This window comes from Triticum urartu, chromosome 2A (genome assembly GCF_056163025.1).
Source record: "Triticum urartu cultivar PI428250 chromosome 2A, HENAU_Tu73, whole genome shotgun sequence".
NCBI classification, from domain to species: domain Eukaryota; kingdom Viridiplantae; phylum Streptophyta; class Magnoliopsida; order Poales; family Poaceae; genus Triticum; species Triticum urartu.
This window is the reverse complement of record NC_141874.1, coordinates 468,159,063-468,172,100: the sequence shown is the minus strand read 5'-3', so window position 1 is coordinate 468,172,100 and position 13,038 is coordinate 468,159,063. Positions and strand designations below refer to the sequence as shown.

The 13,038-nt window shown below is 44.0% G+C and overlaps 1 long non-coding RNA gene across 1 annotated transcript; it reads right to left on the bottom strand.

Annotated features, from left to right (window-relative positions):
* Nucleotides 1-9,373: 9,373 nt before the first annotated feature.
* On the bottom strand, nucleotides 9,374-12,836 carry LOC125538058 (uncharacterized). Its single transcript, XR_007296161.2, has 2 exons — nucleotides 12,373-12,836; nucleotides 9,374-11,412 (listed from the first exon to the last, which is right to left on the bottom strand). It is a non-coding gene; the product is annotated as an uncharacterized LOC125538058 (long non-coding RNA).
* Between the last annotated feature and the right edge of the window lie 202 nt (nucleotides 12,837-13,038).

The window sequence follows — 13,038 nt, the reverse complement described above, 5'->3', positions numbered from 1 at the left end:
GGAAAAACATGGTATGATGAAAGATGGAATATGTATTGATAATGGATGGGCATGGCATCTTAACATATATGATGAGTAAACTAAGCAAATGGCGGTGCTACAAAGTAGAAGAAATGCAAGACAACTTATGCAAGATACGCGCAATCAATAAAACCTTGCCAAATTAGAACATGCACCTTGATGGGTGAACAGGAAAGGCCATCTACCTTTGACTCCTCGAGGTCAGAATAGTCATTAGGATCATATTCTGAACAAGAATCTACAGGTGGGGAGCATATGAGTTTCATTGCATCTAGAATGGCACTCAATGCCTTGGTGCCAATTTTGTAAGTCGTTGCAGTGTTCCACAACATTCTTCTGATGCACGGATTCTGATATTCATTGTGATTATGTATAATATTTGAGAAGCATGAAAACATAAATAGTAGTGAGATTATCTTTGTAATGCAGAGGATATTCTAATATAGGGGCACCCCTATAAACCCTTGCGTGCTATCACTGGATTCTGATGAGAGAGCCCATGTGTGTTGTAATATGGTGCGTGCATTAATATAATCTGGCACAAGTACACAAAAAAATAGGCTCCAGAAGTAAAGATAGTTGGCAGATGATAGGTTCATAATATACTGTATAGAGAGTTTATTGCCAAACCATGATAACAAGAGCACACAACAACTAGGCAGATCGTAGTTTACATAAAAGGGGTGCACCATAACTAGGATATATAAATCGGTAAAGTGGAACTGGCTAGAAATTATGGTGTTGTATTGCCGCTATTAATTGCAAGCCTATCGATCACGTACAGGCCAGCTCTATCGGCTATTGACTGCAGATGTCCCTGCTCTCCTTCCTGACAAGGAACATACTGTACATACTAAATACAGAATAACAAAAGAGTAACATGTTAAAGAACAGAAGAGGAAGCATATTCTTGAGGTTCCGCTTCATTGCATACAGTGTTGGTTGCCCACTCATCATGAATCACAGCGCCCAAAGAAATGCAATTCCATGACGTCTCTCTATATGTGGCCACATGCATTTGGAAAATCAAGTGGGAGCATTACCTGACCAATTAAATGTGTGTCTGTTAACTAATATCAGTATCATATCACAATTCGTATTTGAAGAAGTAAGCTTTGGACTTATGATTGGTGTGTTATTTAGCTTCAAGAGTGGACTGCTGCTAGTGCGACACAAAGCAGCTACGCAGATCATAGTGTAGATATAATGGGAAAACCATAAGCATCACTAGTAAAATCAGCAAAGTGGAACTTGCTGGAATATATGCGCTAGTATTGCCGGTACGGCTAGAAAGGCTTCGGATACCGGCTCTCTTCATCTAAAGGTGTGGTACCGTGAATATCCGTGTAACTCTCAAAGGCGACACAGCTCCCCGCATTTCCTTGCTAATCTTATAGGATTCAAGTGGGCAGGCCACTACAATTCATATTCCTATGTTTGCAAAATCCTACGAATCAAAGAGGCCCGAAGAGTTCAAAGTGTCCATCACAACCGACCATATAGACCTCTACACTACAAATGTCCCTTCTCATCTTCACTACAAGGAACATACTGTACTATTATCATACTCCCTCCATTCCAAAATATAAGTCTTTGTAGATATTTCCACTATGGATCACATACAGATGTATACGGATACATTCTAGAGTGTAGATTCACTCATTTTGCTCCATATGTAGTCAATGGTGGAATCTATACAAAGACTTGTATTTAGGAATGGAGAGAGTACTTATTAAAGAATAACGGAAGAGAAACATGCTAAAGAAGAGCAAGCAGATTTTGGATAATAAAATGTTCATTGCACATTAAGAATGCAACTCCCTACTGTCTCTTTATATGTGGTGGACGTGCTTTTTGAAAGTAAAGTAGGAACATTAGCTAACCAATTAAGCGTTATCTGTTTTAGTAATATCAGCATCATATCAGATTCTTATTTGAGCAACAAGTTTGGAATTATGAGTGGCATGTTGTTTAGCTTGATGGATTCAGGAGCAGTGCTAAGCAGTTATGATGATGGTACTGAATATAAAGGCATGTCTGCATGCAAGTCACGTGACTTTTTTCATTTGGGTCAGTTGACCATTTCAGGCGGTTGGATGAAGATCCTACGTCTCCTAACCCTTCTTCTTCCTCGTCTTTGATTCTTCCCATACAGAACACCGTACGGGCCGCCGGCCGAACCACCGTCCCCCACCGCCTGTGTTCCTCCGCCACCACCACCCCGCCCCCACCCGCGTCGAGTTTTCTTCGTTCCGCAAGACCCCACTACCGCCCCCCACAACCACCGTCCCCACCCAAGCCCCTTCCTTCGCACCGGCGAACTCCGTCGAGCTCTCAAAAATCGACTGACCCAATTTTGAAATTTAGTCTACTGTCATTTAACTAGTGTGTAATATAAAAGGGGAAAACCATAAGCATTGCGAGTATAGTGTTGAGCGTGCCATGGCGGATCTGAAGGTGCAAACCAGACAAAGGCGACTTCGCAACCAATGTTTGCTTTCAACTAACAAGTAAGTGATGGACATGAAATCAGAGTAAAGCAGTGGCGATCTATTTTCTTGCTGCGATAAATAAGTTGAGCAGATATGTAACGCCCTCGATGCGGCTATATCTCCCACGTGTCGAAGCACGACTTAGAGGCATAACCGCATTGAAAGCAATGTCGCAAGTGAGGTAATCTTCACACAACCCATGTAATACATAAGGGAAAGAAATACATAGTTGGCTTACAATCGCCACTTCACACATATTACATGAATAAAGCATTACATCATCCAAATACACTCAAGGTCCAAATACGGAACCAAAATAAAAGAAGAACCCCAAATGCGACACGGTCCCCGATCGACCCCAACTAGGCTCCACTACTGATCAACTAAAACGAAACCACACAAAGAACAAGATCTTCATCGAGCTCCTCCTGAGCTTGGTTGCGTCATCTGCACGGGCTCATCGGCACCTGCAAGCTGGTTTTGGAAGTATCTGTGAGCCACGGGGACTCAGCAATCTCGCACCCTCGCGATCAAGACTATTTAAGCTTATGGGAAAGGTAAAGGTATGAGGTGGAGCTGCAGCAAGCGACTAGCATATAGGGTGGCTAACATACGCAAATGAGAGCGAGAAGAGAAGGCAAAAGCACAGTCGACAATCTATGATCAAGAAGTGATCCTAGAGCAACCTACGTCAAGCATAGCTCCAACACCGTGTTCACTTCCCGGACTCCACCGGAAAGAGACCATCACGGTAACACACGCGGTTGATGTATTTTAATTAAGTTAAGGTTCAAGTTATCTACAACCGGACATTAACAAATTCCCATCTGCCCATAACCGCGGGCACGGCTTTCGAAAGTTCAAATCCCTGCAGGGGTGTCCCAACTTAGCCCATCACAAGCTCTCACAGTCAACGAAGGAATAGACCTCCTCCCGAGACATTCCGATCAGGCTCGGTATCCCGGTACAACAAGACATTTCGACAGGGTAAAACTAAACCAGCAACACCGCCCGAATGTGCCGACAAATCCCGATAGGAGCTGCACATATCTCTTTCTCAGGGCACACTCAGATGAGCGCTCCATACAACTAAAACCAAACCTCGAGTTTCCCCGAGGGGGCGCTGCACAGGACTCTAGTTTGGACCAACACTCAGAGGAGCACTGGCCCAGGGGGGTAAAATAATGATGACCCTCAGGAGCGCGACTCCCAAGGGAAAAGAAAAGGCTACGTGGCAAATGGTAAAACCAATGTTGGGCATTGCTGGAAGAGCTTTACTTAAGGCGAACTGTCAGGGGGTTCCCATAATAGCCCAACCGCGTAAGGAACGCAAAATCCGGGAACATAACACCGATATGACGAAAAATAGGGTGGCAAGAGTGGAACAAAACACCAGGCATAAGGCCAAGCCTTCCACCCTTTACCAGTATATAGATGCATTAATTAAATAAGATATATTGTGATATCCCAACAAGTAAACATGTTCCAACAAGGAACGGTATCTCCATGTTCCAACAAGGAACGGTATCTCCATGTTCCAACAAGGAACAAACTTCAATCTTCACCTGCAACTAACAACGCTATAAGAGGGGCTGAGCAAAGCGGTAACATAGCCAAACAACGGTTTGCTAGGACAAGGTGGGTTAGAGGCTTGGTTTAACAATATGGGAGGCATGATAAGCAAGTGGTAGGCATCGTAGCATTGGCATAGCAAAAGAGCGAGCATCTAGCAAAACAAAGATAGTAGTGATTTCGAGGGTATGGTCATCTTGCCTGAAATCCCGCAAGGAAGAAGAACGAGTCCATGAAGAAGACAAACGGGCGGAGTCGAACGGATCCTCACAACACGACGTTACCGGAACCAACCCGAAGAAGCAACACCGGAAAGAAGCAAACAACATAGTAAACAACCAACACATAAACATGGCATGATGCACAATCAAGTATGATGCATGTCCGGTTTAAAGAAGCATGGCATGGCAAAGTGCACAAACAATCCTACAAATTAAGTGGAGCTCATTATGCAACGGAGTTGCATATTGAAGAAAACACCACATGACTTATTTAGTTCTCTCTCATTTTTGTACCCAACAAGATTAAATGTTGTTAGCATGGCAAGAGGGCGAAGCAAATGAAAACTACCTATCTAGTCAAGTTTAAATGAGGCCGGAAACAACAAACAACAATTCCGGTAAATCCCCATATGCATATTATAAATTTGTTACTGTTCTGCCCTAAACACACTTTTATGGTTGTTAAACATGAAAAAAAAAGTACACCATGTTAAACTAGACATTTTTCTACCCCATTTACATATAAAGTTTGTTTAAATCCGATCTACGGTTATTTAGTTATGAAATAAATCATTTTAGCAAGTTATTTAAGCAAATTTAAACAAACAGCATTTTAAACATGTTAAACATGGATGAAAGTTGGATATTATTAAACTAGACAAAATTCTAAGCAACTTTCATATATAAATCATTTTAATCCTATGCACGAATTGTGAGTTATTATATGCATGAACATGAGGGTCTTTTCTGTAAAACAACACACTCTGGATAAATAGCTAAATTCGCAGGCAGGAAAAAAACAATGAACGGACCGAAACTACTGGGTCTAGCCCACAACACCGAGGGGAACTGGACTGGGCGTCCTCACCTCGGGCCTTCACAGGCCGATCGGGAACGCGGCCCGCTAGCGAGCGGAGGCAGGCCGGCTCGCTCGGGCGGAGCTGGACCGCGGAGCTGAAGATGGGGCCCACATGGGGAGGCGCTGCGGGCGGGCGAGCTCTTCCCTGGCTTTGTGAAGAAGATGGCGGCGGTGGATGGGTGAACTCCGGCGAGACCTGGGACTCCAGCGACATGGGAAGACGACGGGAATGGGCAGATCCGGTCCCTAGGCACCGGATCCGGCCGGAGGTGGACGAGGACGGCGAGGTGCGGCACGGATCCGAGCGCAGGAACGACGGGGGTCGCGAGATCCGGCGAACACCATGCGGCGGCGCGATGAGGCTCCGGGGTCCTGCGAAAACATGGGGGGAGAGAGCTCTGTGAGAGGAAGAGGAAGAAGCAGAGGCAGGGGAAGGAGAGAGGAGCATGTGGCGGAAATCGGCCTAGTGGTCGCCGGCGGCGAGGCGCTGGTCGCCTGCGGGAATCGGGCGCAGGAAGAGCGAAGGCGGTGCTTAGGGCACGGGGGAGTGCGGGCGTGCAGCGGTGGCTCAGGCCCGCTTCGGCCCGATGCGGGCCGCGGATGGGCCGGGCGGGCCGCGGTGAAGTGGGGGCACTCGGGAGGCAACGTGGCGCGCTGGGCTTGGCTGCGGGGCACCGGGAGGCGACGTGTCACGCCCGGATTGGTCCGGGACGCGGCGGCGGCGGTGACAAGTGGCGAAGGTGGACTGGGGCGGCGCTGAATCCGAGGAGGAGGGGGGGTTGGCTGCGGCAGGGGTAGGGGAAGGATCTAGGTTGCCCAAAATGGACTAGGGGTGTCCATATATAGCAAATTTTGCTAGGGTTTGGGGGTTAGGAGGGGTTTTCGAGCCGTACGATCGCGATCGTGCGGTTTCGGACAGAGGGGGGACTAGGTGGGCTGTGAAGAGAGGCATCGGGCTGAGAGGAGAGAAGAGAAATAAGGCTCGGCGACTGTTTCCGGAGACCGAAAACGTCCGACGTTAGACCGGCTACTATTGCCGCTATATTTAACGGTTGGGCTATCAAACGAGCTCCGAATGCGATGAAACTTGATAGGCAGTCTACTAACAACATAAAAAGACCACACGCCAACTTTCATCCCATTCCGAGAACATTTCCGGCCACTTATAAAATAATATTTCGGACATGCCGCGGGCGCGTGCAAGTGTGTCTGGGCTCAGAACGGACAACGGAGAGAACGAGGAGGCCGGGACGCATGCAAGTTTTAAAACATGATGATGCAATGCACATGATGACATGATAAGATGCAACACGCAAGCAAATGACATGGCAACGACAACGAATAACTGGACGACAACTGGCAAATCGGTCTCGGGGCGTTACAAGATACGAAAGAGTACTGCCTCTGGTGCGGCGCCGTGTATGCATCTGCTGAGAATTTGATGGTGTTGCGGTAGCGATGGCTGTCGGCAGCATGGAAGCAGATCTAGGAGGGTATACGGTGGCGGCGGGGCACGGTGGACGAGACGATCGTGGTAGCGGCGCCGGCAAGGTGGACGACGGCGGGGATGAAGCGAGAGGACGGGATGCAAGGATCCCGGTCCGAAGCCATGGATGAGAGAGGTCGATCTCTTGTAATGGACGATGGCGTCGGGGTATTAGCTCCAGCATGGTGGAGGAGGACGGCGGTGGATGGGGTGGCGGACGGAGGAGGATGGGGTGTGAGAGGGTGTTTTGGCGCCCACGGAGTATGAATGGGGAAATGGAGGGAGAGAGGAAGGGGGAACCATGTCTTCAGGGCCCGCTTGTCTCAAATGCGAGGAAATTTACAAACTTAGCCCTCGTTTAAAATTTCCTAACAATATTACTCGATTGGGGATAGGATGGTAATCTCGCATACACCAAATATTTGCCGATGAGAGTTTGTTTTTGGTGCCCACCATGTATGAATCGGGGAGGGAGTTGATTTCGGTGAAGGAGACACTGTGTTTTGGCGCCCACCATGTATGAATCTGGGTGAGAGGCGGTTAAGTCACGTTTGAGTGAAATTACAAACCTACCCTAATCGAAACCTATAGAAATCGAGCCGATAGGCTTTGCATGGCAGGGATAGGCAGTAATTTCCATCTCATAGATTTTGGTTTCGGGCGGTTACTACGACTTTCGCCGCTTCGTTCAAATTTTTGTAGAGCAAGAGTGCACGTTTACCGTGCCAACTCAATTTGAATCCAGTTTGTATTCTATTTTTGTTCGGGCAGGATCCATTATCGATTGGAATAAAATTCTATATACATCATTATATATATACTTTCAAAAGCACAACAAAGAATTTTGCTCCTTTATATGTATAATATGATTTACAAATACAATGATCTCAAAAATTTAAACCAAATTATGTTCTACATATTAAATAACATAGATGCGCGTGAATTCATATGAGTATGCATGTTTGATAGATCAATTTTGGTTCGAGTATGAATTACATGTATCATCATCTCGAATTCAAAAATTTGAATCCCTTTAATGTTGACTCCTTTCACGCCCATCTCTCTCGCATGCATGCTCCTACATGTAGCTATCACTCTCTTTTTTCCAGCTCACCCTCACGCTCACTTCATGTTTCTCCTATCTTCGCAAACATGGTCTCTCGACGTCTCCCTTGAGAAGTGTCACACTCTTCCTATCGTTATACATTACACGGTTTTCATTATCTCTCAGGTCTCTATCATTCTCTGGAATCACTAGGTACCTAAGCTTTGTTTTTCACAGCCACACACAGTCTCACTCGTCTTTCACTTTGTCTTTCTCTCTATGGGGTTCTCTCACACGCCCTATATGTCTCTAGATATGACTCATACCACTAAAATTACTCTCTCCTGCAGACACAACATTTGTTGCGGTCTCGTTTCCGTCTCCATCCTAGTTATGAAACTGACATTATTCATTTGTTTACCGATCGGACAACCCCCCCCCTCTCTCACACACGCACAAACAACTCCTGCTTCCACTCCCCTTCCCGACTACGTTCTCTCTCTCACACACACAAAACTCGCGCTTTCGCACCCCCGACTCGTACTTCTCTCACAAACATTTATCGACTAGCCTCTAGATAGGTTTATACACGCGCACACTCGTGCTTCCACTATCGCATACATGTCTCTCTCGCGCTCCTTGTATCTATGTAGATTTTTCTTCCCTCCTTGAGACACGCCCTCTCACTACTAGGGAAAAGCTTATAGACAGGCGCTTACTAGTAGCGCGGGTTTATACCCCTCGCTGCTGCTACTTACTAGTAGCGCGGTTTTTTACCCCTCGCTGCTACTAAGTTGATAGTAGTAGAGCGGGTTTTTAACCCTCGCTACTACTAAGTAGTCTGTACCATGCCCCCCCGGGACATGCCATAGTAGTAGCGAGGGGTATGAACCCACGCTACTACTAAGTTGATAGTAGTAGCGCGGGTTTATACCCCTCGCTACTACTAAGTAGAAGGTAGGTGAAGTCTCCATATCCTCGGTCGAATCCCTCCTCTCTCCCTCACTCTCCCCCCTCTCTCCATAGGATCTCCCATTCCGCTTCTCCCTCCCACTCGTGATTCCAACAGGACAGAGCTTTGGTAACATAGTGTTGTGTTACTATAGGCCCAAAACAGTGTTACTAGGCTAGGTAGTAACACGTTTTCAAATGTGTTCCATTAGACCGTGTTACTAAGTGGTGTCCACTGTCACATATAGTAATTGTTACCATATATTAAAAATTGTGTTACAACAAAGTTATAGTAACATGCATATTTTGTGTTACCAAACGCGTTGGTAACACATTTGTAACTACAATAACACCCATAGTAACATATATTTGTAAACATAGAACATTGTGGTAACATGTTTTTGTAACTATAGTAACACAACTTGTAACATAATATACAAATATCATAAGACAACACTGGTAACACATTTTGTAACTATAGTAACACCATCAGTAACACTACTATATTAGAATGGCAACATAATTAATGTGTTTTTTAAAATTATTAACCACAAAAGTATATACCCATTTTATGGAATATACATTTATTTAATAAAATCATTGTGGCTGCTCAAATTGTTAATTACTTTATTATGATGCTTGGCATCATTAAAATGATAGAGAAATTGAAGCACAACACATACACAAATTGAAAATATCAAGGTATTTATTATGAATATACAAGAGTGTAGGATACATATGCATTACAATAAATACATACCAATGTTATTGGCTAGACAACATATCATTCATATATTTTTTACTATAGAGAACACATCTATTGAGAATATTACACCATAGCATTTGCATCAATTCGACCAAAGAAAAAGATCTTCTGAATGGTGTTACATTTTTCAATCTATCAATGCAAACTACAATTATTGCTAAGTAAAACCTTCTAATTACATTTAATTCTTCATCCAACCAAAGAACAGTTCAGCTGCAACTCCATTATGCTTCTTTTGAATCTGTAAAAGGAAAATGGACCTTACAGTTATGTGATCAAATGCATACAAATATAATGGTGGAATATGGAAGAAAAGACTCCGACTTACAAAAGCTGGAGGTTGGACAATTAAGTATCCTGAAGCAAAAGCATCACCAATTCTCTTGCAATCAGAAACTTACCTTACTAACTCCTCATTATCCAGAAAAGGTCCATCTATGCACACAAGTGCAAATTCGGCACCTAACTAAATATCACCAACCTTAGTTTCTAGATCAATACTCTGAATAGTAGCATATGCAACATTTCGCTGGTTTGGATATGTTAAAATCTTTAAAACTACTTTGGATGCAACCTATATTATGATCAATATTATTATTCAACAACAATAATTATAGGATTTGCATGAACATTACTTCAATTGATACACATAGTCGTAGTTCAGGAAGACTATCATGACCATTCACTTTCTTTGGGATACACATTCAGACTGCAAGTGGGACTAATAAAGGGATGCCCACACCTGCATGCATGTGTTAGGCGCAACGGCGGAGCCAGGAATTATACATAAGGGGGGCCGAACATTGAACAAAATTCTAAAATGCAACATGTTGTATGGAATAAGTAGGATTTTTTCCAAGGAAAAAATATAGGAATTGACCATGGATATGGCAAAATAGGTACCATTTTTACTAATAAAGAGTTGATAACATAGACATATCACATAGATGGCCCAAGAGCAAAATGTTGAATTATATGATGACGAACGAACAATTACCAATCAAACTTCATAGAACTTCTGTTGTACTCAATCCATCAAAGATTAGTTTTTTGGGTGCTACATTAGTGAAAATGCCAGCCAAAATTTAATTATTTATTTTGAAACAAAGTAACCAAGAGGTATCCATAAATTACAACACCAAAAATTGCCTTGTTTTGATGTATTTTTCATGTTACCTGCGTACTTTGCCTCATCCTACATCCTTGTGTTTGAAGTGCAAAGTCAAAAAGGTTATTTACTTTTCACTAGTCAATGGGATCTTCTGTGAGCAGTGCATTTACTCTATTTCACCGGATGCTGTTTGGGAGAGGGATATAGGATTTGCCGTGGCCCCTGCTGGCCCCCTAGGTCCATCGTTGGTTAAACGGGTGGGCAGCCCACAATCAACCATGTTGTGTCTGCTTGCCTAGATAATCCCATTTAATACTACATAGTAGTAAACTGTTGCGCTATTTGTATTTAGAGTTTCAACAATCACCACGTGGCGGACGTGTGGTAAACAACCACAAAAAAAAGAGTTGAGACAACTCTACTTAGTTCTTGTACAAATCAAGACTAACTTGTTGTATCTGGACATTACTTGAACAGATCAGAACAACTACAGGAGCAAGCACATGCAAAGTGCCCCAGTGCAAAAAAATTAGAGTGGCAGAGCAATGCATCATCATACTATTGAGAAGTCAAAAGCATGTGATGTATGTGTGGAACATATGTGTTGTGATGTATGTGTGTGCTTGTGGTTGTGCTGGGCATGTGCGTGTGTATGTGCTTTCTAGTACCTAACTAAAGTACCTGCAAGATGTTTTTTAACAGTAGACATTCCATGGAGAAGTTATAAATAATATAAACATACCATACGAGTTGTCAACAAGCGCGTTATGACTGCATAAACATATACCTGGAAACCAGTAGCCATGGTTACAGTGGCTTTAAGCAACATGGAATTGATATGCATAAACCCTTGAGGCATCAACACTAACCGAGCTTCCCGCAAACATTCTGTAAGAGTATAATGATAAATAACTTGAGACAGAAATAGATGTACAACCAAAAGGTACAGGCTATAAGCACTCGGTAAAACCACATATTCAACAAATTTGTAATTAAATGTAGCACCTATTTTGCACATAATGTAACCAGGATGAATACTTGGTAAAATATGACTATATCTTACATTTACCTAAATAAAAAAAGTAACCAGGATGGGTACTTAGTACAAGGTGATGCTATCACCCATTTGATTATATCAAACTAGCAGATGAGATTGAGATATAGAAATACAATAATTAAAGTGGAAATGAACAGACGAGCTTCTGCTGTATTTTCATAGTGATTATTGGGATATACTACACTAAAATGACCATACATCTACTAGAACCTTTACCATGAAAACCACTATGTATTACACCTACATTCCCTGTCAGTGCAGTAGATGTTCGTGTTGCTCTTCACAATCTCTACTACCCAATCTAACGGGTCAGAGTTTGCCGAGTGCAACACTAGGCAAAGGAGCAAAGCAAGCCTTTGCCAAGATTGACACTCTGTAGACCTGTTTAGCTGAATTAAAAAAATGCACAGGCACTCAGGTATGTATATATGTATACGTGCCAGTTTGACAGTATTCGAGTATGTACGGATATTTGACGAATATTCAGGTATGTATATATGTATACGTGCCAGTTTGACAGTATTCGAGTATGTACGGATATGTGACGAATATACAGGTATGTATATATGTATACGTGCCAGTTTGACAGTATTCGAGTATATACGGATATGTGACGAATATTCAGGTATGTACATCTCCACCACGGGCAACAACACATACTACTATTATTAGCAGGATAATTAATTAGCAGCGGGCATGTACCCACGACGCCGGCCTCGCGTCATGTCTTTCCACTAGTAAACAAACAAGCAAACAGCCTGCCGGATGGATTATGGTGGAAGCTAGCTTACATATGGATCGATTCCTCGTGGATCCTAGCAGATGATGAGGACCGGTGGCTCCTAGCGCGGGTGACGCGCACGGCCCATGCGCCCATTCTCCTCAAGCCTCTTCAATTCTTCATCTCCGCCGGAAGGAGGGATGGTTACCGACGGTTCCGTCTGGATCTACCCATGGCTCCGGCGGCTGCGCGCTCCTCATGGTCACCTCCTCGGGCCTCCTCGAGCCTGGTGGGGAGGAGGAAACGGCCCCGGGTCCCAGGTGCGTGGGTGACCTACAGAGAAAGGGGCGAGCGGTGGCGGCATGAGGCCTCCAGGCTAGCGGCGGTGACTTGCGGCGGCTTCGATCGCTAGGCGTGGGTGCGAAGGGATAAGGAGAGAGGGGGATAAAAGATAGGGCAGCCGCAGCCGTTCGATTTAAGCGAATCGGACAGTTACGAGGCGTGATCCGTGGGAAAGGCTACCCGACCAATCAAAACACAGGATACTCTTTTTAGTGTAATATATATACTATACTATATTTTGCACACATTTTTTATCTTTTCTCCGTTTCTTTTTCTTTTCTTTTCTTTCATTCCTACTCTTTTTCATTCTTCTATTCTAGCCCTTGCCTACCTATACAAAAGACTCTCGAAACAGGATTCCGACCAGCTTTATATATAAAGCAACAACCGAACA